The sequence below is a fragment of the Felis catus genome, unplaced genomic scaffold, assembly GCF_018350175.1.
Source record: "Felis catus isolate Fca126 unplaced genomic scaffold, F.catus_Fca126_mat1.0 Un_scaffold_74, whole genome shotgun sequence".
Classification (NCBI taxonomy): Eukaryota; Metazoa; Chordata; class Mammalia; order Carnivora; family Felidae; genus Felis; species Felis catus.
The window spans coordinates 92,055-119,024 of NW_025408547.1; the positions used below are offsets into that span (position 1 = coordinate 92,055).

The window sequence follows — 26,970 nt, forward strand, 5'->3', positions numbered from 1 at the left end:
AGGAATAAATCCAATTCATTGTGGTGAATAATTATTTGTATGTATTCTTGGATCCGGTTCGCTACTTTTTGTTGAGAATTTTTGCATCCAGGTTCATCAGGGAAATTGGTCTGTAGTTTCCTTTTTGGTGGGATCTTTGTCCAGTTTGGACTCAAGGCCAAGCTGGCCTCATAGAATGAGTTTGGAAGTGTTCCTTCCATGTCTCTGGCCATGACCTTATCTTGTTCTTTCATTTGGGATGCATTCCTCTTGTCTTGGCATTTTGGCTGAGTTTTTGCCTTCTCTGTGTTACAAACGCTCATTATGTTGGCTGCCTGTGAGATGAATGGCTTTATGAAAAGGAGGTCATCTAGTGTCCAGGGCCTGACACATCAGGGAGTATGTGTGGTGTGTGTTGCGTACACTGTTTTGTGTTCTGGCTGCACTATCCTTCAGGCCAGTTGTATGGACAATGTATGGTCCTTGGCCAGAATGTGCTGAGTTTTATCTAGGTAAGCTCCGATCTGCTTCTTAAATGAGACTTGAAATGACTGCCACTCGAAGTGAAGCTCTGCAGAACTGTCTGGTCAAGAGAGGTGGTGTGGTCATGAGCTTCCGCTGGTCTTCTGGGGAAGGGGAAACCTCCATTGGGACTTAGGCAAGCCTGATTGACCTAGAAGGCCAGTCTCACCAGAGCACAGGAATGTGGGGTTGGTGTAAGCATCTTAGGCAGCCAGTGTGGGGATGACATTGTTTCCAGCAGATGGCTCTGTGTTTATGCTGTGGGGAAGAGGAGGAAAATGGTCCCATACACCTCCTCTGTCCTACCTCCTTTGTCCCCTTGTTGTGAACACTGCCTCTCAGGGATGCTCTCCATGATGAGTGTATAATTGCCCCACTGTTTGCACCAGGCGGTGTACAGGTCACTGTTTCCATGCCATCTGCCTGTAAGTAGTTTGCTGCCTTCTCTCAAGGATTAGGCCAGTGCCCTCAGGGCTGTATCCCAGCCAAGCCTGCTAACCTTTGAAACTCCACATTCTCGGGGTCTGGATCGCTTGGTTAAGTGTCCGAGTCTTGATCCTGGCTCAGATCATGACCTCGTGGTCATGGGCTTCTCTCTCTCCCTCTATTCCTGCCCCTCCCTTGCATGTGCTCTCTTTCTCTGTCTCTCTCTCAAAATAAATAAACTTAAAACAAATTTAGTGGCATGGAATACCTTATTTAGGCGAGATTTCCTCCTTGAGGGAATGGCAGGGGTCTATCAGTTAAATTTCCAGCAATGACTAGGAATTTCATTGCTGACTGGTTAAAGGTTACATTCCTACAGGAATGAATTTAGGGTTAGTGACATGAGGCCTTAACGTAAGGAACTCCATGATGGTCCCGTGAGTTTTCTTTACATTCCAAACCCATATTTTTTCACATCAATTTTTTTATTAAAAACATAACCCTAAGTAATATTTTAGCCATCTACTGCTGGCCCAATTATCATATCCTGTAAATCTGTGACCATCTCCTAATCATAGATGGAGATCAACTCTGTGGCTCTAAGATTTTTGTGACTCTAAATTATATTGATGTATGTTACTAAGATCTTTGTGAGTCTAGGTTACTGCTGGCCTCCTGAAATCTTGACCGAGGGACACCCAGCCAGGTTTCTGAGCCATTACTTAGGCACAGAAGCACCCTTTCCAAGTCACCTCTTCCTAAAGCGTGTCTTTCCCTCTGGTACTTCTGGGTCTTACCCTTTTGCAGATCACATGCTGTGATGGACAACCCCTCATGAAAACCTGTCAAAGTGGATGAGAGAAACCTGCTTGCCTGTGACTGCCACTTCATGGTCACATCTTTTCCTTCTGAAACCCCTTGAACACCCTATCATTCTTCCAGGCTTTGAACATCTCTTCGATTTGAAAATATTTCAGTCTCTTGTATTCCTGCTAAAAAAATATGCGTGAAAATATTGAAGCAAGGATTCTTTACAATAAGTGAGCCAGTCACAATGATCCATCTGGCCGTGTGTACGTATGTTTTCTTTTTTGGACACTGTTCAGGCATGATGTGAAGTACATCCTGTAAAATCTGAGTATCATTCATTATCTAGGATAACCGCCTTTATGGAAAGCCATTTAATGACATGTTCATTCCAGATCCGAAAAACACTTAATTTACATACCACATAATACAGTGGTGTCTACATATGTTATTACCTTAAAATATGTAAAGTGGATGTTTCTATGAAGTGTATATCATGCATTGAGTTTTCTGTACCATGAATGTTATTATTTAAATTACACAATAGTAAGAACAACAAGAATAGGTACATGGCCATCACTAGTAACTAATACTAGAACTAGTCATATAATATTAGGTGTTGAAAACATAAAACCATGATTACTAATAATCTTTTCAATCGTGGTGGGTTTCTAGTTACCAGAAAAATTGGGAAGATATTATTGAGTCTCCACATACATCAGAGTGTTTTCTGACTATTGATGTCCTCTAAGTTGATACATGATCACAATCAATATCCCAAAGAGATATGGTACTATTAACTAACTTTGTATTTGTATTCAGATTGCTTCAGTTTTAACCTCTTCTGTCCCAGACTCATCCCAGCTGGCACATTACAGTCATCCTGTCTCCTTCGGCTTCACTTGGCCATGGCGATTTTTAGATTTTTCCTTATTTTTCATAATCTGCAAAGTTTTGAGGGTACGTTTGTAGAATGCATTTTGTAGAATGATCCTTGGTTGGGATATGTCTAATGTTTGTTCAAATGCTTAGGCTGACTACTGTGTTTTGGAGCAGAAGATCCAGAGGCATAGTTCCATCCATAATTATCACTTCACATAAAGGTTGTTTACTCTGAAGATTTGGGTCTTTTGTGGTTCTGTACAAATTTTAGGACCGTTCTAGTTCTATGAAAAATGTTGTTGCTATTTTGATGGCGATGGCATTAGTTGTGTCAGTTGCTGTGGGAAGTATAGACATTTCCATGAAATTTGTACTTCCGATCCATGAGTATGGAATATCCTTCCATTTTTTTGTGTCATCTTGTATTTCTTTCATCACTGTTTTATAATTTTCAGAGTATAGGTCGCTCACCAGCTGGGACTGTTTTCTTAATTTCTCTCTCTACTGCTTCGTTATTGTCTAGAAATGCAACAGATTTCTGTACAATGATTTTGTATCCGGTGACATTGCTGTATTCATTTATCACTTCTAGCAGTTATTGGGTGGACTCTTTAGGGTTTTCTATATATAGTGTCATGTAATCTGCAAAGTGTGAAAGATTCACTACTTCCAGATTTGGATTAGTTTTTTCTTTTCTTTTCTTTTCTTTTCTTTTCTTTTCTTTTCTTTTCTTTTCTTTTCTTTTCTGTTTTCTTTTTTTCTTTTCTTTTCTTTTCTTTTACTTTAATTTACTTTATGTTGTTTTGTTTCGTTTCGTTTTGTTTATCTGCCGGCTGTACCTTGGACTTCCAATGCTATGTTTATTAAAAGTGGTAAGAGTAAACATCCTTGTGTTTTCCCTGACCTTATAGGAAAAGCTCTCAGATTTTCTCCATTAAGGTTGATTATAGCTGCAGGGTTTTCATAGAAAACATTTATTGCATTGATGTATGTTCCCTGTAAACCTACTTTGGGGGGTTTTAATCATGAATGGATGTTGTAGTATGTCAAGTGCTTTTTCTTCATGTATTGAAATGACCGTATGGTTCTTTTCTTTTAACGTTTATTAATTTTGAGAGAGACAGTGTGAGCAGGGAAGGGGCAGAAAGAGAGTGGGAAACACAGAGTTCGATGGAGGCTCTTGGCTCTGAGCTTTCAGCACAGAGTCCGATGTGGGACTTGAACTCACGAGGCATGGGGTCATGTCCTGAGCTGATGTCGGACTGCTAAAGGATTGAGGCACCCAGGTGCCCTGATCATATGGTTCTTGTCCTTTCTCCTGTTGTTATATTGTATCACATTGATTGATTTGCAAATACTGAACCACCCTTGCAGCTTGGGAATAAATCCCACTTAATTGTGGGATATATTTATAGTTGTTATATCTCCTTTTGGACTGTACCCTTGACTGTTATATAACGTCCTCCTCTGTCTCTTGTTATGTACTTTGTTTTAAGTGTATTTTTTCTATACAAGTATTGCTATTCTAGTTTTTTTTTTTCATCTGTTCTTACACCCTATGTCTCTAGATTGGAGCGTTCATTCCATTTACCTTCAAAGAAATGATTGCTATGTATGTATGTATGTATGTATTGCCATTATATTACCTGTTTTCTTGTGGTTTCTAATGATTTTCTCCGATCCTTTCTTGTCTGTCTTTCATGTTTTGCTTATTTTCTTTAGTGAAGTATTTTAATTTATTTATCTTTATTCTTAGCATATTTGTGACTGGATTCTGATATATGGTTACTGCTGGGTTATGTATATAACCTCTTCTGCATTTAGCAGTTTATATTAAGCTGATGGTCATTTACCTTGGAACCCATTATTTTCTCCTCCCTAGGTTTTTGGTAGATGTTATTATATTTCAAATCCATATCTGTGAGTTCCTTAACTATTTTTTACAAAAATATTCATGTTTTACTTGATTTGTGTCTTTTACCTCTATAGTGTCACTTTTGGTCTCTCCTTTCCACTCAAAGAGTCCCTCTTCATATTTCTTGCAGGACTGGTTTAGTGGTACAAACACCTTTAGTTTTTGTTTGGGAAAGTCTGTGTCTACTTCCATTCTGAATGATAGACTTGTTGGATAGAGTATTCTTGGCTGCTAATTTTTCCATTCAGCACTTTGAATATGTGATGTCACTTGCTTCTCGCTTGCCAAGTATCTGTTCAGAAATCTGGTAGCTAGCCTTATGGGTCTTCCCTTCTAAGTGAAGGTCTCTTTGTGTTGCTGCATTTAAGAGTTTTTCTTTATTGTCACTGTAATTTGCAAGTTTGCTTACAATATGTCTGGATGTTGGCCTGATTTTGTTCATTTCGATGTGAATTCTCTAGCCTCCCGGATGTGGACGTTTGTTTCCTCCCCCAATTAGGGCATTTTTCAGCTATTGTTTCCACAAATAAATTTTCTGCCCCCTTTTCTCTTTCTTCTGTGACTCCTACAATATCAATATTGTTATCTCTGCTGCAGTCACTGAGTTCCCTTAGTCTCATCTCACGTTGCAGAATTCTGTTCTCTCTCTTTGGTTCAATGTGATTCATTTCCATTACTCAGTCTTCGAGGTCACTGGTTTGCTCCTCTGCTTCTTCCGTCCCTTTGTTAGTTCCAGCAAGCGTGTCTCTCCTTTACTGTGTCCTCAATGTCTACTGTACTATTTCTTATCTCTAGTCAGGGGTCTCACTCTTCTACTCATTTCACAACTCTAATGAGTATCCTTATGATCATTGCTTTCAAATCTGTATCAGGTATGTTACCTACATCTCTTTGGCTTAGATCTCTGGCTGTGACTTTCACTAGGTCTTTCATTGTGGAAAAACATCTCTGTGTGTCCATTTTGTCTTTTTCTCTGTCTCTGTTTATCTGTGTTAAGAAAGTCAGCTGTACCTTCTGCTCTTGAAACTAATAACGTTATGAAGAAGAGGTCCTGGAGAACTCAACAGTGCACGTCTCCATTTATAGGACCTGGACCTTCAGGAGGCTATCGTATGGGTACTGTTCACAGCCTGCTGTTGTGTCTGGGTTACTTTTCCTTTTAGTGCAGGTGTCTGCATTGATTGCATGCTGTTGTGGGCTGTGCTTCGTCTCATTGGTTTTAGTGGGACCCAGGCAGGCCAGCTGTGGGGTGGTATGCCTGCTGGATAACTTGGGCACAGGGCAGGAGTGTTAGCAAAATTTCACAGGGCTACAATTCCTATGCCAGATTTCTCTATGTTCTTTGTTGGCTGGGGGCTGTGGACCAGCGGTGGAAGCTAGGGGCTTGAGGATATGCACAGAGCATGTCTGTGCCTGGGGACATGTGGCTTAGTGAGACAGATGAGGGTGCATGGATATGTACAGCTGGGTGAGGTGCAGACTGGGGGAGAATAATGGTGCCTGTGAGCTCCCTCGTTGTTGGAGAAGTCCTCCAACACACTCCGGAATCAGCATGAATACATCTGTCTCCTCTTCCCTCAGCATTGTGCAACATGCCATGTTTACATTGCCTCTCTACACACACAGGGATCTGGCTATCACTAATCCTCCTGGATCTCCCAGTGCTGGGTCATTTGACCTCCAAAGCTCCTGTATATGAACACAAAGGCATTCAGCCCCTCTAAGTTCTAATGCCCAATGTTATGGAGATTAGTCTTCCCTGTATGACCTCCCTGGTGTGGGGCTCACTTTTTCTGCCCCTTCTGCAGGCAGACAGCCTCCACCTTTCTGACATTCCTAACCTTTCTGATGCAGCTTCTTTCTACTTCGGTGTGGAGTTTGTTCTGCCAGTCTTTGGATCGCTCTTTGGTTCATGGACTTGGATGTGGATGTTATGCAGTTGAAAACATGGGACAGGGTGAGCTCAGGGTCCTCTTACTTTGCTATTATTAATTTTTTAAAAGTCTTATTATTTTGGATTTTTGAGACATGAGAAGACAGACTCATATCACACATGTACTTCAGGATTGGAAAGTAACTTTCCCACATTTGCTTCTATTATTTTATGTTTTGAAACTCTCTTTAATGGGGTATAATTACATCTAACAAACCTCAAGTTAAAGGGTATACTTTGATGAGATTGAGGGTACAGGACCATGGGTACAGCACCATGAAATCATATGGTTTCTCCCTAAACCTTCCATCATGATCCCTTTGTGTCTAATGCTAATGTTGCTTTTGAAGTAAGGACTACTTTTTTTCCCCCACGTTTTCACATATTGCCCAGGTGTCTGAAAGCTGGCATTGGGGTATCTCCTTTTCCAATAGTCTATATTCCCATAAGTTTTGCAGTCGGTTTACCTTTGGACTTTTGCTTCTATTGCATCTCTCTGTATGTTCACATACTCTCATTGCAATACTTTGATGATGAGGTCTTCATCATCGCTTTAATTTTCACTAAATGGTATGAGCTGCAGTTCCACTTATGACAGAATGCACAGGCTTCCTATGATATGTATTCAAGAGCAAGGCAGATATCCTGAGCACTTGAGCTGAGAAGGTCACCCTGTCTTTTGCCTGCCCTCTTCCCTTCCCTGCGAGACAAGAATCTCCTTTTGTTCACACAGAAATGTGGGTGAAGTCAGTAGAAAACATTGCCTTCTCTCCTCTTCCCTTTATCTCTCAAAATCCTTGCCACTATCTTCTGCCTTTCCCTTTCTCTGACTCAATATCCCAGGCCCACAGTTTCACTCCAGCCATAATCAGGGTGTCCTCCAGCTGCTGGCCTCTGCCCTGTCCATCCCTCAGTGAGAAATCTGGAGTAGGATTATGCATTTCACAAAACTGATCAAGAAATATGTGATCCTCAGAGACCTCCTGCACAAGGTTGCTGTCCGTGGAGACATGGTATCCTGAGGGAGGATCTGACTCCATGTGTGGCCTCCTCACTCATCTCCCACAGTCACTGCTGGTCCCTGATCCTTACCCACCATTACAAATCAGCCATATGCTAGGGTCAGGTACCTGTCTATCTGACCCCAAGCACCAGGAGTCAGTGAATATTTCTAAAATAAATGAGCGCAGGCACCCCATGCATCTAGATATAGGAAGTTACCATCACCCCAGAAAACTCTCTCGGGCTCCTCTGCAAAAAAGGCGATCTTGCTACTATCCTACATCACTGCAACTTCTGCTAGTTTGTTACCTGTGTGTATAGGAACCACACTGTGTACATTCGATGGGGGGTGAGAGTAGGTCTTCCTAGAAGCAAACACTGAAACAGAGACAGAACAGTGAAAGTACTATTAAGGGATACTAAGAAAAACAAAGTGGAGAGCTCAGGGTTAGCAGAGAAAGCATGCAGGCAAATCTGACACATTTTTAAGATATATATAATCAACATACTCTGTCACCTCACACAGTCCTCTTCAAATTTCAAAATAGCTGTCGTATAAGGCAGTGAGATTTGGGGTTATTTCCCTACGGTCTTATGTTTTCCTACATGCATTCCCTCTTCGGTACTTAATCTGTGGCCTCAGATGAACACTTTAGTGTGGATGCATCTGCGAGTCTATATGTAATGGAATATGATTGTCTTCAGATCTCAGATGTAGAACTCTGATATACACATTCTCGTAATTATCTTTTTCTTTCTTTGTCTGGCAGGGCCTGAATCTTAATACAATAAGTGTGCCATTGTCTTCCTTAAAGTGGCGATCCCCAATCCCTGGGCAGAGGCGTTAACCGTCTTAGTTTAATGAACTTCTGTGACCATCTTTTTTTGATGATCATTTGTGTGGCGATATCTTAATTGAAACTGTGAGAAGGGTGAGTGGATATTTCCCAGACATTGTGCAGATGCATTCTGTATTCAATGTCTTCTTTTCATTATGTCCTTAGAAACAAATATTACCCCTCTTTCACAGATAACCCATCTCAGGCTCTGTGTAGGTCCCACTGAGAATTGGTATTCTGGCTGAGATAGCAGGAACACAGGGAAACCCTCGGGATATTGTGAGAGAAGTTTAAGGAGATAGATGCAAAGCCGTAGTCAGGTTATGTCAGGGGTCCAGCAGGGGTGGCATCTGGGCATCCCTGAATTGTAGGTTTACCCAGGCTAAAGGCCAATGCAGGCACTCAGATGATCTAGATCCTGTCTTCACTTTTAGTCTCACTGAAGGATATGAACTTATGCAGACAAGCATTTCCTTAAGACCAAGTTAAATTTCCTATATATCCAGGGCATTTTTTCACCCATAAATATCCAGAACCTTCAGACAACGCAGGGAGACAACAACCTTTTTAGATGATCACCTGGGTGCACTTTGACAAATATGACATTTTGGAGAGGAACCTTGCATTGTGCACTGAGAGTGATCCCACATAGTAGCTCCGTGTGGAACTCATGCTCCCTGCTCAGGCTGTGGTCAGGAATGGGCTGCAACTGCATCTCACTGAACCCAGGACCCTCCCCTCTGCACTTCCTCAAACTCTGCTTACTGTCCTCTAATTTCTCAAATTTCTATTCCTGTGTGATTCAAGTTTCCCCCACTCCTTCACTGGTGCTTTCAACATGGTGACCACAAGGTCTATGTCATATAATGCATGTGCCCCATTTCACACAGGACACCTAAGTCACCTACACTTAGGGGTGCATCTCATCTTTCACAGAACTCAAAACATTGTGTCTGTAAAATATGCACCAGTACGCCCGATACATCTGTCTTTGTGTAAAAATCCTCTTTCTTGTTGACAGGAGAAACCTAAAGCTGACCTCATTACGGGAAAATGATACAGTCCATTGAACATATGTCCTGAGAAACTTGAGATATGTTACAAAGTCCTCAGGCAGTTTTGCAGTTGAATTGCCAAGCCCTAACAACCATCTCTACATTTTTCCCACAAAGTGTTTCACGAAGTAGATGAATATGCTTTAGAAATCCCTAACCACTTCAGTTTATCTACCCAAATAGAGGAGGTGGAGGATGGGGGGGTGGTTCATACCCATGACTGGTGATGAAGGACTGTCCATGGGGTTAGGGTTAGGGGTTAGGGTTAGCGGTTTCGGGGTTAGGGTTAGGGTTAGATTAGATGGTTAGATTTAAAGGGTTGGGATTACGGTGAAGGTTAGGTTTAGGGTTTAGGGGATAGGGTTGGGGAGTAGCTTAGGGTTAGGGTAGGGCTTAGGTGTTAGTGTTAGTATCAGCATTAGCTTCAGGGTTAGGGTCAGGGTCAGGGGATAGGGATTAGGATTTAGGTTTTATTGTTTAGAGTTTAGGTTTTAGGTTTTGGGGTAGGGGTTAAGTTTTTGTGGTTACGTGTTAGTGGTTAGGTTTTAGGGTTATGGTCCAGGTCAGTGTTTGGTTAGGGTTAGTGTTTAGTGTTTATGATTTGGGGATTAGGGTTAGTCGTTAGTGTTCAGGTCTAGGGTTTAAGTTTATGGTTACAGTTAGGATTTGGATTCGGATTTGGGGTTTAGGGTTCAGAGTTTCGGTTAGGGTTTGTATTATTGTTGTGGATGGTGTTAATGTATATTAGCGCCATGGTTTGGGTTAGGGATAGGATTTAGGTCTAGGATTAAGGTTTGGGTTTGGGTTAGGTTAGGGTTAGTAGTTAGGATTAGGGTCTAGGATATTGCAGGGGCTGAACCCACAGCTTTGCAGTTGTCTACCCTAAGGGCTCAGGTGAGGTTCCAAGGTCGGTTGCCTGTCACGATTAGTCTTTTGGTTCTAATCCAGACAACTGTATGGGAGAGTGGTCTGGTAGGCCTCAGGAATATTCTCGGGCAGCTGCAGCCAGGTTTTTGAAATGACATGGTGATGTTCCAAGTTCTAAGCCGAGTGATCCTGCACCACTTCTGGACCCCAGGGCGTGGTGTTGTCAGACTTTGTTATTGGGTCCGCATGGGTAGAGAGCCTTAACTAGGGTTATGGTTTGTTACAGGGACATCGGCAGGATGTAAGCGACTCTAGTTTCGTGATCTCCCTCTAGGACTGAATTGAGGACCCATGCGACGGTGCTTTTCAACTGTAGGTTTAGGGTTGAGATAGTGTTAGGATTCAGTTGAGGGTTCTGTTTAGGTTTAGGCATGGTTTAGGGTTACGTTCCAGGAGACACTAGGCACTGAAACCAGAGCAGTGCAGTTGTTTCCCCGAAAGTCTAATTTGAAGGAACAATGGATGGTGCCGATTAGGATTAGTATTTGAGTTCCAAGGCTAGACAATTGTATGGGCCACTAGTTGGGTAGGCCCCTGGAAATCTCTCTGGATCTTCAACCGGTCCTTCAAAAGAACATAGTATATTACATGTCCTATGCAGAGTTATGCTGCACCGCTTTTGTTCCCCAGGCATGTGGTGTTGTCATACGTTGTTATTGGGTCTAATGTCGAGAGAGACTTATCTAAGGTTAGGGTTCTGTCCAGTGACATTTCCAGCTCCAAGTGAAACTAGTCTCGTCATCTCCCTCGAGGTCTGAAGTGAGGGCCAATATGACGATGCGGAGCAATTGTAGGCTTTGGGTTCGAGTTAGGTTCGGTTTCAGTTGAGGTTTCTGATGAGGGTTAGAAATAGGGTCGGATTTTGTTCCCAGGAGGTTCAAGGCGCTAAACACATAGCAGTGCACTTGTCTCCCTGAAGGGCTGAGTTGAGGGCACAAGGGAGGGTGCCGGTCAGGGCTTGTCTTTGGGTTCCAAGGCCAGACAACTCTATGGGCCACTGGTCGGTTAGGCCTCAGGAATACTTTTGAGTACCTGAAACCCAACCTTGGAAACGACATGGTGATGTTCCAGGTTCTATGTGGAGTGATCCTGCATCGCTTCTGGACCCCAGGCGCATGGTGTTGTCAGATTTTGGTATTCGGTCCCATGGGAAGAGAGCCTTAGCTAGGGTTAGGGTTTGGTCCAGGGACGTCACCAGAGCTGAAGCAACTCCCGTCTCGTGATCTTCCTTGAGGGCTGAAGTGAGGGCCTGGGTGATGGTACGGGTCAAGTGTACCGTTAGGTTTCGAGACTGGGTTAGGTTTTGGTTGGCGGTTCTGGTTCGGGTTAGGGTTACGGTTAGGTCCCAAGAGGCTCCAGGCACTGAAACTACAGCAGTGTGGTTGTCTACCCAACGGGCTGAGTTGAGGGCTCAAGTGAGGGTGCTGGTCAGGATTAGTCTTTGGGTTCTTATGCCAGATATCTCTATGGGCCACTGGTTGGGTAGGCGTCAGGATTCCTCTCAGATAGCTGCAGTTGGGTTTTGGAAACCACATGGTGATGATCCAGATTATTTGTTGAGTGATCCTGCACCATTTCTGCACCCCAGGCGCTTGGTGTTGCCAGACTTTGGTATGGGGTCCCCATTGGGAAAGAATCTTAGCTTGTGATAGGTGTCGGTCTAGGGACATCACCAGGGCCAAAGCAACTCCAGTCTTGTGATCTCCCTCGAGGGCTGAAGTGAGGACCCATGCGACGGTGCGGCTCAACTGTAGGGTTAGTTTTTGAGATAGGGTTAGGTTTTGGTTGAGCGTTCTGGTTAGCGTTAGGTCCCAACAGGCTCCAGGAGCTGAAGCCACAGCAATGCAGTTGACTCCCCGAAGGGCTGAATTGAGGGCACAAGGGAGGGTGCCCTCAGGATGAGTCTTTGGATTCCAAGGCCAGACAACGCCGTGGGACAGTGTTCGGATATTCCTCAGGAATACTCTTGAACAGCTGCCACCGGGCCTTGGAAATGACATGGTGATGTTCCAGATTCTATGCTGAGTGATCCTGCACCGCTTCTGGACCATAGGCGCGTGGTGTTGTCACTTTGGTATTGGGTCCTTATGGGGAGAGAGCCTTATCTAGGGATAAGGTTCGGTCCAGAGACAACACCAGAGCCGAAGCGACTCCAGTCTCGTGATCTCCCTCGAGGGCTGAATTGAGGGTCCTTGCAATGGTGTGAGTCATGGGTTTGGGTTCGAGATACCGCTAGGTTTCTCTTGAGGGTTCTGGTTAGGGTTAGGGTTAGGTCCCAGGATTCTCCCTGTGCTGAACCCACAGCAGTGCAGATGTCTCCCTGCAAGGCTGAGTTGAGGGCACAAGGGAGGGTGCCGCTCAGGATTAGTCTTTGGGTCCCAGGCCATACAATTCTATGGATCTCTCGTCAGTTAGGACTCAGGAATTCTCTTGTGCACCTGTACTCAGGCCTTGGAAATGACTTGGTGATGTTCCAGTTTCTATGCTGAATGATCCTACATCGCTTCTGGACCCCAAGTACGTGGTGTTGCGAGACTTTGGTGGGTCCCAATGGGGAGAGAGCCCTAGCTAGGGTTAGGGTTTGGTCCAGGGATGTCCCCAGATGCAAAGTGACTCAAGTCTCTTGATCTCCCTCGAGGGCTGAAGTGAGGGCCCATGTGACGGTGCGGGTCAAGTGTAGCATTAGGTTTCGGTTGAGGGTTCTGGTTAGGGGTAGGGTTAGGTCCCAGGAAGCTCCTGGCTCTGAGTCCACAGCAGTGCAGTTGTCTCCCCGAAGGGCTGAGTTGAGGGCACATGGGAGGATGCCGATCATTTTTAGTATTTCCGTTCCATTTCCAGACAACTGTATGGGCCATTGGTTGTGTAGGCCTCAGCAATCATTTCAGAAAGCTGTAGCCCGGCCTGAAAAACGACATGCTGAAGTTCCAGGTTCTATCTGGAATGATCCTTCACTGCTTCTGGACCCCAGGTGTGTGGTGTTGTCAGACTTTGGTTTTGGGTGTCCATGGGTAAGAGCCTTAGCTAGAGTATGGTTCCATCCAGGGTTGTCTCCAGGCTGAAACAACACCACTGTTGTGAATTCAATGGAGGGCTGATGTGTGGCTGTGAGTCTGCTATAGGGTTAGTGTGCTAGATACGGTTAGGCTTAGGGTGAGGGTTATGTTTCGGTTCACCGTTAGTGTTAAGTTCCAGGTGAGTGAAGGCAGTGACTCTACAGCAAAGCAGTTGTCTTCCTGAAGGCCTGAGTGCAGTACAGAAGGGAGGGTTTTCGTTCGCATTAATCTTTGGGTACCAAAGCCAGACAAACATATGGCCCACCCTTTGGGTAGGCCTCAGGATTCTTCTCGTGCAGCTGCTGTCGTGCTTTGCATATGACATGGTGATGTTCCACATTTCATGCCTAGTATTTATGCACCGATTCTTGATCTCATGTATGTGCTGATGTCAGACTTTGTAAATGAGTCCCCCTGGGGATAGACACTTAGCTAGGGTCAGGGTTCAGTATAGGGAAGTCGCCAAGCCCGAAGCGACACCAGTGTTTTGAATGCCATGGAGCGCTGAATTGAGGGCACATGCGTGGCTGTGAATCTGGTTTAGAGTTAGTGTACTAGATAGGGTTAGGGGTAGGGTGAAGGTTATGGTTAGGGTTATGATTAGGGTTAGGGTCAAGTCTCAGGAGGCTGTAGGCACTGAACCCACAACACTGGTGTTATCTCCATGAAGGGGTGAGTGGTGTCCCCAAGGGAGGGTGTCAATCAGGACTAGTCTTTGGGTTCCAAGGCCAGACAAATGTAAGGGTCACCCTTCGGGTAGGTCTCAGGATTCGTCTCGTGCAGCTGCAGTCGCGCTTTTGAAATGAGATAGTGATGTTCCACATTCCATGTCGAGTATTTCAGTACAGATTCTCGAAACCGTGTGCATGCTGTTGTCAGACTTGGAATTGGGTCCCGACGGGGAGAGAGCCTTACCTAGGGTTTGTGTTAGGTCCAGGGAAGTCAGCAGGAGCGAATCGACTCCAGTTTCGTGATCTCCCTCGAGGACTGAATTGAGGGCCTATGCGACAGTTCGGGTCAAGTGTAGGATTTGGGTTAATGTTAGGGTTAGGTGTAGGGTGAGGGTTATGTTTAGGGTTACGTTAGGGCTGGGGTTCGGTCCCAGGAGTCTCTAGGCACTGATCCCACCGCAGAGCAGTTGTCTCCCCGATGGGCTGAGTGGAGTACACAAAGGAAGGTGTCAGTCAGGATTAGTGTTTGGTTTCCATTGCCAAACAAATATTGGGCAAGCTTCATATAGGCCTCAGGAATCCTCTCGTTCAGCTGCAGTTCCTCTTTGAAAATGACATAGTGTTGGGGCGCCTGGGTGGCGCAGTTGGTTAAGCGTCCGACTTCAACCAGGTCACGATCTCGCGGTCCGTGAGTTCGAGCCCCGCGTCAGGCTCTGGGCTGATGGCTCAGAGCCTGGAGCCTGTTTCCGATTCTGTGTCTCCCTCTCTCTCTGCCCCTCCCCCGTTCATGCTCTGTCTCTCTCTGTCCCAAAAATAAATAAACGTTGAAAAAAATTAAAAAAAAAAAAAAGAAAATGACATAGTGATGTTCCACGTTCCACATCGAGTATTTCTGCACCGTTACTCGAACTCATGTGCGTGCTCTTGTCAGACTTTGCAATTGGGTCCCCATGGGGACAGAGCCTCAGTTAGGGTTAGGTTTCGGTCCAGGGGAGTCACCATGGCAGAAGCCATAGCAGTGTTGTGAATTCCATGGGGGGCTGAAGTGGGGGTTGTGCGTGGCTATGGGTCTGGTGTAGCTTATCAAGGTTGATAGGGTTAGGTGTAGGGTAAGAATTATGTTTAGGATTAGGGTTAGGTTTAGGTCCCAGAAGACTCCAGACACTGATCCCACAGCAGAACTGGTGTTAACCCGAGGGGCTGAGTGGAGTACCCAAGAGAGGGTGTCGGTTAGGATTAGCCTTTGACTTCCAAGGCCAGAGAAATGTATGTGTCACCCTTCGTGTAGGACTCAGGAAGCCTCTCGTGCAGCTGCAGTCGTGCTTTGGAAATGACATGGTGATGTTCCACGTTCCATGCCAAGTATTTCTTCACTGATTCTCGAGCCCGCATGCGTACTGTTGTCAGACTTTGGAATTGGGTCCCCGAGCCTTAGCTAGTGTTAGGGTTTAGTCCAGGGAAGTCGCCAGGCCCGAAGCAACTCTGGTTTTGTGATCTCCCTTGAGGGCTGAATTGAGGGCACATGCGAGGGTGTGGTTCAATGTAGGGTAGGGTTAGATATAGGGGTAGGTGTAGGGTGAGGGTAATTGTTAGGGGTACAGTTAGGGTTATGGTTTGGAAACAACATGGTGATGATATATATTCCATGCCAAGTATTTCTACACCTGTTTCGAACCCTTATGTGTGCTATTGTCAGATTTTGTACTTGTTTACCCATGGGAGAGACACTTAGATAGGTTTAGGGTTTGGTCCAGGAATGTCACCAGGGCCAAAGCAACTCCAGTGTTGTGAATTCCATGGAGCTCTGAAGTCAGGGCACATGCGCAGCTGTGGGTCTGGTGTAGACTTAATGAGATAGATAGGGTTCAGTGTAGGGTGATATTTATGGTTAGGGTTACTGTTAGGTTTAGGTTTAGGTCCCATGAGACTCCAGACACTGACCCCAAACAGAGCAGGTGTCAACCTGAAGGGCTGAGTGTAGTACACAACGGAGGGTGCCCGTCAGTCTTCGTATTTGGGTTCCAAGACCAAACAAATGTATGGGCCACCCTTTGGGTAGGCCTCAGGATTCCTCCCCTGCAGCTGCAGTCGTGCTTTGGAAGTGACATGGTGATGTTCCAAGTTCCATGCCAACTATTTCTGGACCAATTCTTAAACCAGTGTGAGAGTTGTTGTCAGACATTGGAATTAGGTCCCAACGCATACAGAGCCATAGCTAGGGTTAGAGTTCATTCCAGCGGTGTGGCTATGGCCGAAGAGACTCCAATCTCGTAATCTCGCTGCAGGGCTCAATTGAGTGCCCATGCGAGTGTGTGGATCAAGTGTAGTGTTTGGGTTAGAGATAGGGTTAGGTGCAGGTTGGAGTTTACGATTAGGGTTAGGGTTAGGTCCTAACCCAGCAAACTCCAGGCACTGAACGCACAACAGAACAATTGTCTCCCCGAAGGGCTGAGTGTAGGATACAAGGGAGGGTGCCTGTTAGGATTAGTCTTTGGGTTCCACGGCCAGGAAAATGTATGGGCCACCCTTTGGTTAGGCCTCAGGAATCCTCTTGTGCAACTGCAGCTGTGCTTTTGAAATGACATGGTTATGTTCCTCGTTCCATGCTGAGTATTTTTGCACCGATTCTCGAACCCTTGTGGGTGGTGTTGTCAGATTTTAGAATTGGGTCCCCATGGGGAGAAAGCTTTAGGTAGGGTTAGGGTTCAGTCCAAGGAAGTCGACAGGGCTGAAGCGACTCCAGTCTCATGATCTCCATCAAGGGCTGTGTTGAGGGCCCTAGAAAAGGTGGGGGTCAAGTATAGGGTTCAATTACAGATAGGGTTAGGTGTAAGTTGAAGGTTATGTTTAGGGTTACGGTTAGGGTTAGTTTTAGGTCCCAGGAGGCTCCAGGCACTGAACCCACAACAGTGCAGTTGTCTCTCCGAAGGGATGAATAGAGTACATAAAGGAGTGTGCCGGTCAGTATCACTTCATAGGATCCAAGGCCAGAGAGATGTTTGGGCCACCCTTGGAATAGTCCTCTGGAATCCTGTCGTGCAGCTGCAATCACACTTTGCAAAAGATATGGTGATGTTCCATGTTCCATGCCGAGTATTGTTGCACCGATTCTCGAACCTGTGTGCGTGCTGTTGTCAGACTTTTGAACTGGGTCCCCATGGGGATAGACACTTAGCTAGGGTAAGAGTTCTGTACAGGGAATTGCTAAGGCCGAAACGACACCAATGTTGTCAATTCCATGGAGGGCTGAAGTGAGGGCACATGTGCGGCTGTGCATCTGGTTTACTTTTCATGTGCTAGATAGGGTAGGTTGAGGGTTATGTTTAGGGTTATGTTTACGGTTAGTGTTAGGTCCCAGGAGGCTCTCCATCCATGTAGTTTCAAATGGCAAGATTTTGTTCTTTTTGATGGCTAAGTAATATTCCATGGTGTGTGTATGTATGTAGGTGTATACACACACACGCACACACACATATTCATACTATGTATGTATGTATGTATGTATGTATATATACCACGTCTTTATCCATTCATCCATCGATGGACATTTGGGCTTTTTCCTTACTTCAGCTATTGTTGATAGTACTGCTATAAACTTTGGGGTTCACGTGTCCCTTCGAAGTAGCATATCTGTATCCCTTGCATAAATACCTACTAGTGCACCTGCTGGGTTGTTGAACAGTCTTCTTTTTCATTTTTTGAGGAACCTACATACTGTTTTCCAGAGTGGCTTCACCAGCAGTGCAAGCCCGTGCACCAGCAGTGCAAGAGTTCCTCTTTCTCCATTTCCTCGCCAACATCTGTTGTTGCCTGTGTTGTTAATGTTAGCCATTCTCACAGGGGTGAGGGGGTGTTTCATTGTGGTTTTAATTTGTATTTTCCTGATGAGTGATTTTGAGCATTTTTTCATGTGTCGGTTGGCCATCTGGATGTCTTCCTTGGAGGAGTGTTTGCTCGTGTCTTTGCCCATTTCTTCACTGGATTACTTGTTTTTTTGGTATGTTCTTGAGTTTGTTATGTTCTTTATAGATTTTGAATACTAATCCTTTATCTCATATGTCGTTTGCAAATATCTTCTCCCATTCTGTTGGTTGCCTTTTAGTTTTGCTGATTGTTTCCTTCTCTGTGCAGAAGCTTTTTATTTTGATGAGGTCCTAATACTTCAGTTTTGCTTTTGTTTTCCTTGCTTCTGGAGATGTGTTGGGTAAGAAGATGTGGATGCCAACATGAAGAGGTTTTTGCCTGCTTTCCCCTTGAGGATTTTGATGGCTGCCTATCTTACATTTAGGTCTTACATCCGTTTTGAGTGTGTTTTTGTGTGAGAAAGTGGTCCAGGCTCATTCTTCTGCATATCACTGTCCAGTTTTCCCAGCACACTTGCTGAGGAGACTGTCTTTATTCCATTGGATCTTCTTTCTTTTGGTCAAAGATTAGTTGGCCATACATCTGTCGGTCCAATTCTGTGTTCCTGTTCTGTTCCATTGATCTGAGTGTCTGTTCTTGTGCCAGTACTGTACTGTCTTGATGATTACAGCTTTGTAATACAGCTGGAAGTCCAGGATTGTGATACCTCCTACTTAGGGTTTCTTTTTCAAGATTGCTTTGGCTATTCGGGGTCTTTTCTGGTTCCATACAAATTGAAGGATTGTTTTTTGTAACTCTGTGGAGAATGCTGGTGTTATTTCTATAGGCATTCAGTTGAATATATAGATTGCTTTGGGTACTATTGACATTTTAACAATAGTTGTTCTTCCTGTCCAGGTGCATGGAATGTTTTTCGTTTTTGTGTGTTTGTCATCTTCAATTTATTTCATAATCTTTCTATAGATTTCAGTGTATAGATTTTTCACCTCTTTGGTTAGATTTATTCCTAGGTATTTTATGGGTTTTGGTGCAATTGTCAACGGGATGGATTCTGTGATTTCTCTTTCTGTTGCTTCTTTGTTTGTGTATAAGAATGCAACTAATTTCTGGGCATTAATTTTATACCCTGCCACTTTGCTGAATTCATGGATCATTTAACAGTTTTTTGGTGGAACCCTGTTATCAAGAAATGATGCTGTATTTTGTCAAATGCTTTCTCTGCATCTATTGAGTGCATCATGTGGTTCTTGTCCCTTCTTTTATTGATGTGATGAATCACATTGATTATTTTGTGGATATCGATCCAGCCTTGTATTGCAGGTTAAATCCCACTTGGTCATGGTGAATAAAGTTTAGGTGTATCATTGGATCTGGTTGGCTAATATCTTGTGGAAGATTTTTGCACCCATGTTCATCATGAAAATTGGTCTATACTTCTACTTTTTAGTGGGATCTTTGTCTAGTTTTGGAATCCAGGTAATGCCGACTCATAGGAAGAGTTTGGATGTTTCCTTCCATTTCTATTTTTGGGACAGCTTCAAGAGAATAGGTGTTAACTCATCCTTAAATGTTGGGTAGAATTCCCCTGGAGAGCCATCTGGCCCTGGGCTCTTGTTTTTTTGGGAGATTTTTGATTACTAATTCAATTCTTTAATGGTTATGGGTTTGTTCAAATTTTCTATTTCTTCCTCTTTCAGTTTTCATAGTTTGTGTATTTCTAGGAATTTGTCCATTTCTTCCAGATTGTCCATTTTATTTGGTATATAATTGCTGATAATATTCTCTTATTCTTGTTTGTATTTCTCCTGTGTTGGTTGTGATCTCTCCTCTTTCATTCTTGATTTTATTTATTTGGGTCCTTTCTTTATTCTTTTTGATCCAACTGGCTGGTGGTTTATCAATTTTATTAATTATTGCAAAGAACTAGCTTCTGGTTACATTGATCTCTTCTACTGTTTGTGTGTGTGGGGGGGTTGTTGTTTGTTTTTGTTTTTGTTTTCAGTTTTGAAAGCATTGATTTTTGCTGTAATCTTTATCATTTCTTGTCTTCTGCTGGATTTGGATTTTATTTGATGATCTTTTTTCCATTACTTTAAGGTATAAGCTTATGTTGTGTATCTGAGACTTTTCTTCCCTCTTTAGGAAGGCCTGGATTGCTAAACTTCCTCTTATGACTACCTTTGTTGCATCCCAGAGGTTTTGGACTGTGGTGTTATCAGTTTTATTGGCTTCCATGTACTTTTTAATTTTCCCTTTAACTTCTTGGTTCACCCATTCATTCTTTTTTTTTTTTTAATTTTAGTTTTTATTATTTACAATTTACATCCAAATTAGTTACCGTATAGTGCAACAGTTATTTCATGAGTAGATTCCTTAGTGCCCCTTACCCATTTAGTCCATGCCCCCCACAACCCCTCCAGTAACCCCATGTTTGTTCTCCATATTTATGTGTGCTCTTCTTTTGTACACCTCCCTGTTTTTATTTTTGTTTCCCTTCCATTATATGTTCATCTGTTTTGTGTCTCAAAGACCTCCTATGAGTGAAGTCATATGATATTTGTCTTTCTCTGACTACTAATTTCACTTAGCAGAATACCCTCTAGTTCCAACCATGTAGTTACAAATGGCAAGATTTCATTCTTTTTGATTGCTGAGTAATACTCCATCACACACACACACACACACACACACACACACACACACACACACCACATCTTTATCCATTCATCCATCAATGGACATTTGGGCTTTTTCCATACTTTGGCTATTGTTGATCGTGGTGCTATAATCATGGGGGTGCATGTGTCCCTTCAAAACAGCACACCTGTATCCCTTAGATAAATGCCTTGTATTGCAATTGCTGTGTCGTAGGATAGTTCTCTTTTTAGCTTTTTGAGGAGCCTCCGTACTGTTTTCCAGAGTGGCTGCAGCAGCTTGCATTCCACTATTCATTGTTCCATAGGATGTTCTTCAGTCTACAAGTATTTGTTATCTTTCCAAATTTTTTCTTGTGGTTGATTTAGAGTTTCATAGCATTGGGGTCTGAAACTGTGCATGGTATGATCTCTATATTTTTGTATGTGTTGAGTACAAGTAAACATAAAATTATTTGTTTATTTATTTTAGAGAGAGAGAGAGACAGGGGCAGAGAGAGAGGGAGACACAGAATCCAAAGCAGGCCTCAGGCTCTGAGCTGTCAGCACAGAGTCCGACACAGGGCTCAAACTCACAAACCATGAGATGACGACCAGAGCTGAAGTCAGATGCTTAACTGAATGAGCCTCGCAGGCACCCACTTTAGTGACATTTTAAGTGACACCGTTCAAAGTGCACTTGCTACCTTGCAAACTCAGAGAGAGAGAAAGAAATGTGAAGAATCAGGAGGTAGTTAAGAGTTGGCTGCTGAGTTTTACCGTAATTTGGCTTTGGAGGGTTTTTGTTCATTGGGTGAAGTGAGCACAGCATATTTGCCTGCCATTTACCACAGCAGACAGCGGGCCTCTGGGAGCCAAAACTCTTTCTGACCAATGAGCTGGAATTTTACTAGGACAGCCAAGATGAGATTTGCTATTTCAAGGACTAGGAGTTATCTTTTATTTTCACAACTCAGTAATTATCACATCATTCAACTCTGCCCTCCAAGATATGTAGAAAATACCCAAATATAGTTGAGAGAGAAAGGGTGATAGCCAAAGTGTATAATCCTTTCCCTTTAAAAAATATGTTTAAATTATGCTTTATGATTTTCTTTAATTTTAGTGAGGGGGCATGCAAGTGGGGGAGAGGGAAAGAGAGAGAATCTTAAGCAGGATTCACACTCAGTGTGGAGCCCAACACAGGTCTGGATCACATGATCCTACAATCGTGACCTGACACAAAATCAAGAATCTGATGCTCAACTGACTGAGCCACCCAGGTGCGCAATAGTCTCTTTCTCTCTGAATGCTGAATAGTAAATTTTCAACGTGAATGGGGGATAAACAGGCATACATACATACATACGTCACTAAGAAAGCCATGAGTTGTTAGACATGAACTATTTTCCATCATCTTTGTCTTCTAGTTATATTCATGCCTCTAGTGTTTGTTGATTGCAATGCACGATCTTGCTGTGTGAGGTACAAATTGTTGTGTGATCAGTTTTCCGTGAAAGTCTTTCCTCATATCTGTCTTAACCACAAGGTGCCAATGTTGAATTCGAGGATGTAGAGCTAAGAGCCTTGAGGTCCAATAACTGTCAACTAGAAGTTATATTTTCTGTTGGGGAGAAATCCCCATATGATGGCAATGACTTTGCATTGGTAAGGGAAAGAATACTTTCATGCCTTCATGGTTCTTGTGCTTTTTGTGTCTCACCAAAATCAAGACTCAGGTCATGTGCATGTTTATCAAGCAAACACCTTTTTTTTTTTTCCAGAAAATAAAAACGCCCTGGAAGACAAGTGTAATGCATTGAGGTCTGTGAAAGCCACAAAGGAAGCAAAAGTCAAACAGCTGAAAGGAGAAAGCACATAACCTGGAAGAATTCTATGAACAAAGAAAAGTGCCTACAAAAAAAGTAAGATGGGGGCGCTTGGGTGGCTCAGTCGGTTGAACGTCCAAATTCGGCTCAGGTTATGATCTCACGGTCCATAAGTTCAAGCCCCATGTCAGGCTCTGTGTTGACAGTTCAGAGCCTGGACCTTGCTTTGGATTCTATATCTTCCTCTGGCCCTACCCAACTCGCACTCTGTCTCTATCAAAAAATGAATAAACGTTAAAAAAAATTTAGAAAAGTAAGATGTTCATGTCAGAACTGTCACAAGGACCGTATTGTATGGGAGAACATGGCAGCCAGTAGAGATAATTGTATTTCTTTTGGAACTGGGTCCAGAGTATTTTTGCCCAATGCATTCAGTAGAATTGGACCTTCCCTTCCTACCTTCGCTTTCTGTAACGTAACCTGCATTTTCCTTTCTCCTAAGTGCTTGCCACACATTGTGTCATCTTTTGGGGGCGGCAGAGGGAAGGTGCCATCATTAATAACGTTAATACCTGGATCCACTCTGGATCCACCTACACTGTCCTATAGGTTTCAATCGCATCACACTGTTTTGTCACCCAGCAATTAGGTCATTTTTGTTCAGGACCAGACATGGGTCAAAAATGTGTGGGGAAAAAATTGAATTCTCTTGCTGCAGAAACAATGGAAGTTGCTTTCTAGAAAGTGGGTAGGGGTACCAGCAGTACTGGATCCCTGCATCCATTCTGCCAGTGAGATTGCTCACTGCAGGCCCAATCCCTAAGAAAGTCGTTTCCTGTCCCCTGATTTTTCAAGTGTAACTCTTCTGAGTCTTGGCCAAAGCCCGCAGCTTCACTAGGGCTCATCTTTGCTGGCCTCCCCTGAAGTACACTTCTTTACTTCTAAGTCTGTGCCCATAAAGTTGTTCAGCTTCTTTGCCATTCAAGTGTATGCACCCCACATCAATGATGAGTCCTAGGGAGTTTGGGTCCAACTGCCAGGCTGGCTTTGTCCTGGGCTTCCTTCTTCTCCATCTTGGTCTTGTGTGTCTTTGTGGGGTTGTCAGATACTTGGTGCATTCAGTCACATGTTTCCTCCTTTGTACAGTATTTCCTTTTTGTTCTCAGGAGGAGATGGGGGACTTTAGAGTCCCTCACTCGTGTTGGAAAGGGAAGTCTTCTCTTCCCTGGAGACTCACCTTTATGTTCGTCCTTCCCACAGCTGGGGTTAGGGCTTGCTCTGTCTCACTGGCATCTTGTTTTTGTTAACTCGTAAGCTCTTTCTGTGAGTGGGTACAGCACCCTGACCACCTCTCTATCTTCAACCCCTTACAACAGAGCCACTACATTACAACCACTCCAGCAAGCATTTGCCCAAGGACTGCCTGAGAGGCCAGAAGGAAATGCATGTGCCTTTCTCTGTCTAGTGCTTTTGTGTCATTTGCTAAGAGATTTTCAATTTTGCATGTGATTCTTGAGTACATCAAGTGTCAAGTTGAAACCATCTCAGTCAACACCACAAAGAAAATGGTCTGAGGGCAACACAGCAACCCAGCCTTGCCAAGCATTGCCTTCTGCTGCCTTCACTATCAATGGAATGAGTCTTGTTAAAGTAGATTTGGCTCCATGAAGTTGAGAGTTTTCCACCTGACATCTCTTTCCTGGAAGTAAACCCAGACTGTGTGACAGTTCATATCAGGTTGTACGTCAGGAGATGAGGTTGTTCTAAGATTGGCCTTTTCAAGGTGGAGGCAGGGGTTGCAGTCCTGAACGCTAGCGATGTCTGGGAGTGAGCTGCAATGTTAGTGAAACCATATTCTGGAAGGTCGTCTTTCAGGTGATTGCCTGTGTCATGGTACAACTTTTGGACTGAGAATCAGGGCTCCCCATGGAGGTGTAAGACTAGTGATGATCCCTTGATTCATCCTAATGGGTACAGTTGGTCAGATACGGTTTTTCACTCACTGATGAAATGAGTCTTCGCCATATCAAACAAAAGACCAACTCTGGGAAGGCACAAAGTACAATGTTATTTGATGACTTTATGATAAAGGAGAGGAAACGAGAACTAGAAAGACAGTTCCAATAGTAGAGACGTGGCAGCAGACAGAAGTTGAATTTTCTTGAACTTAAATGGGGTGTTCACTTCATTTCTCTGATTGGGTTGTCAGTGTGTGCATTTATGGGAGAAGTGGGGGAAGGGATATTTGCATAGGCCTTCAAGAGTGCTGGGAGGTAAAAAGGGAGAACCTCTGGACCTTGGTCCTGACTGTGTATGTAACTTTCCCATCTTAGGAAGCTGAAAATGACACTGTGAACTGGCGGCAAAGAAGAATCAGCTAGCAGCTGCAGGTAAAATTTGAAAGTAGCTACAGAAGGGGCGCCCGGGTGGCTCAGTCGTTTAAGCGTCCAACTTCAGCTCAGGTCATAATTTCACAGTCCGTGAGTTCGAGCCCCGTGTCAGGCTCTGTGCTGACAGGCCAGAGCCTGGAGCCTGTTTCAGATTCTGTTACATCTCTCTCTGTCCCTCCCCCGCTCATGCATGTGCTCTCTCTCTCTCTCTGTCTCAAAAATAAATAGACATTAGGGAAAAAAAAGAAAATAGCTACAGAAGAAATAAACAAGTACAAGTGAGTTCAGCTAGTAATTACCAGGAGCTCATGAAACCGCTGTTCATTTTTTGGTTTTTAATCTTTTTGAAAAGTTTAAAGTCAACATATGCATAGAGTATTAACAGATAAAAAAGGTAAGTTTTAGAAAGAATAAAATAATTAAGTTTCTAAACATTTGCAGATCTCAAGTAGTGACCAGACTGTGTGGAAACTTTGTCCATGCTAACATTCCTCGGGGGTGGTGTCAATTGTCATCATCTGTAGGAAAGCAGTGTGTCGTACAATGAATCATACCCATCAACGTGGTAGTGCCATTTCATGGCCCTCGTCTTTGCAACCCTGGGAAACATGGTGAGGATAAAAGTTATAGAAGAATAGATCTTTATGATAAAAGACACTTGTCACATGATGAGTTAGAGAAAGATTGAAAATGGGAAGGAATTCTATGAACTCTGAACCCTACAGGCATGGGATAATGAGTAAGGAAAGGATGTGACAATAGCTTTGATCCTACTGTACATTGATAATCATGGGCAAAGTGTTTCATGTGTAAGAATAAATTGTATCAGGGGACAGATATGAGGTTGGTGGGAACGTGGGCAGCTTATTTAAAATCATACCCAATATTGGGCCTTATCTGACAAGAGCAATTGTAACTCACAGGCAACAAATTGAACAAACACGGGAACAGCTGCAGCAGGCAGAGCTCACCTTTAGATACCAGGTAACCTGAGTTCTGCCTGACATACTGAACCCTTAGCACCTCATGCGGGTGAGTGTAGTGGCCCTTGGAATCCCTAACCACGGGCTTTTCCTTGTTGGCTTTTTCCGCTTGCAGTTCACGAGAAGAATGCTCAGGACAACTAGGTAAGTGTTTTTCTTGTTTCCTCCTCTTTCTTTGGTGCACAGTGTGGCACCACCTTCCGACTGAAGGTGGATGTGTTTTTTCTCCCCCAGGATCAAGACTCAGATCTGGGACAGGGAGATGGCGGAGAGCAGGGCAGGGAGGTCGCTTACTTGAAATACAGGTGTGGTCATTTGACTTGGGTGTGTTTTCCAGGGATGACGCCTGCACTGTTAGTTGTCTAGTAGACGACGTGTGTGTTGCAACTCTTATAGAAGTCCATTATTTTTCTGTATCCAAGACTGGACGGGGATGGAACAAAAGAGGCTGCCTGAGGGATACACGAGGCAGAAACCAATCACTGCAAGAACCCTCCAAGGCGAGGTAAGGAGCACGTTGTGATGTGCTGCAGTCCAATTTCTGCTGTGCAGCCTGTTCCTGTGTGGTCTGGAAAGAATCACACGCACTAAGGACGGCAGGTGGTCTGAAGGGGTGACAGAAGGGTGTTGTCCTCTGGGTGCCACAGACAGTAAGGCACTTGTCCCTGTGACTGGTGGAGCTCATGCCCCTCCTCTGACGGTGACCCTCCCACCTCCTCTAGCATCCCCCTGTCTGAAGAGCCTGGAAACTTTCTTCCCACCCGGACACAATGTGAAGACTTTAGTTTATTTGAGGAGAAGGTCATTTATTCACTAGTTTGAAAAGTCTTTCTTTTTGTTTGTTTTGGGAACTGTAGTCCTACTTCCCGCCATTCAAGTTCCATAAAGCTTAGCTTAGTCCTCTGATGGTATCAGTGCAACTCTGCAGCTTCACTGCTAACTTCTCGCAGTTTTCCTTTTCTCAATAGTGTCAAATTAGTCTTTCCTTATATACTAACTGCTGTGGGAAGGCAGCTTGTAGATAAGCTGGGGGATTAAACAAATTGCCTGAAGAAATGCACCCTTGTTGAGGACTCATTGAGGATATACACCAAACCAGTGTTCTTCAATGTTATTCTTTTTTGTTAAGTTTATTATTTTGAGAGACGCATAGACAGAATGCCAAGCAGGCGTCACACTGTCAGTGAGGAACCCAACGCTGGGCTTGAATTCACAAGCTGTGAGATCGTGACCTGAGCCAAAATTAAGAGTCGGATGCTG

The 26,970-nt window shown here is 43.9% G+C and overlaps 2 long non-coding RNA genes across 3 annotated transcripts in view; one reads left to right on the plus strand and one right to left on the minus strand.

The window, feature by feature from the left end:
* LOC123383722 overlaps positions 1–26,084 on the plus strand; it is a 34,717-nt gene extending 8,633 nt beyond the window's left edge. For both annotated transcript variants that reach the window (XR_006593788.1, XR_006593787.1), the window contains 6 exons: positions 22,293–22,433; positions 24,671–24,727; positions 25,169–25,338; positions 25,651–25,711; positions 25,826–25,854; positions 26,048–26,084. This is a non-coding gene — a long non-coding RNA (uncharacterized LOC123383722). The remainder of the gene's footprint in view (positions 1–22,292; positions 22,434–24,670; positions 24,728–25,168; positions 25,339–25,650; positions 25,712–25,825; positions 25,855–26,047) is intronic.
* On the minus strand, positions 25,048–26,037 carry LOC123383723. The gene is made up of 2 exons (XR_006593789.1): positions 26,005–26,037; positions 25,048–25,326 (listed from the first exon to the last, which is right to left on the minus strand). It is a non-coding gene; the product is annotated as an uncharacterized LOC123383723 (long non-coding RNA).
* Positions 26,085–26,970: the final 886 nt, after the last annotated feature.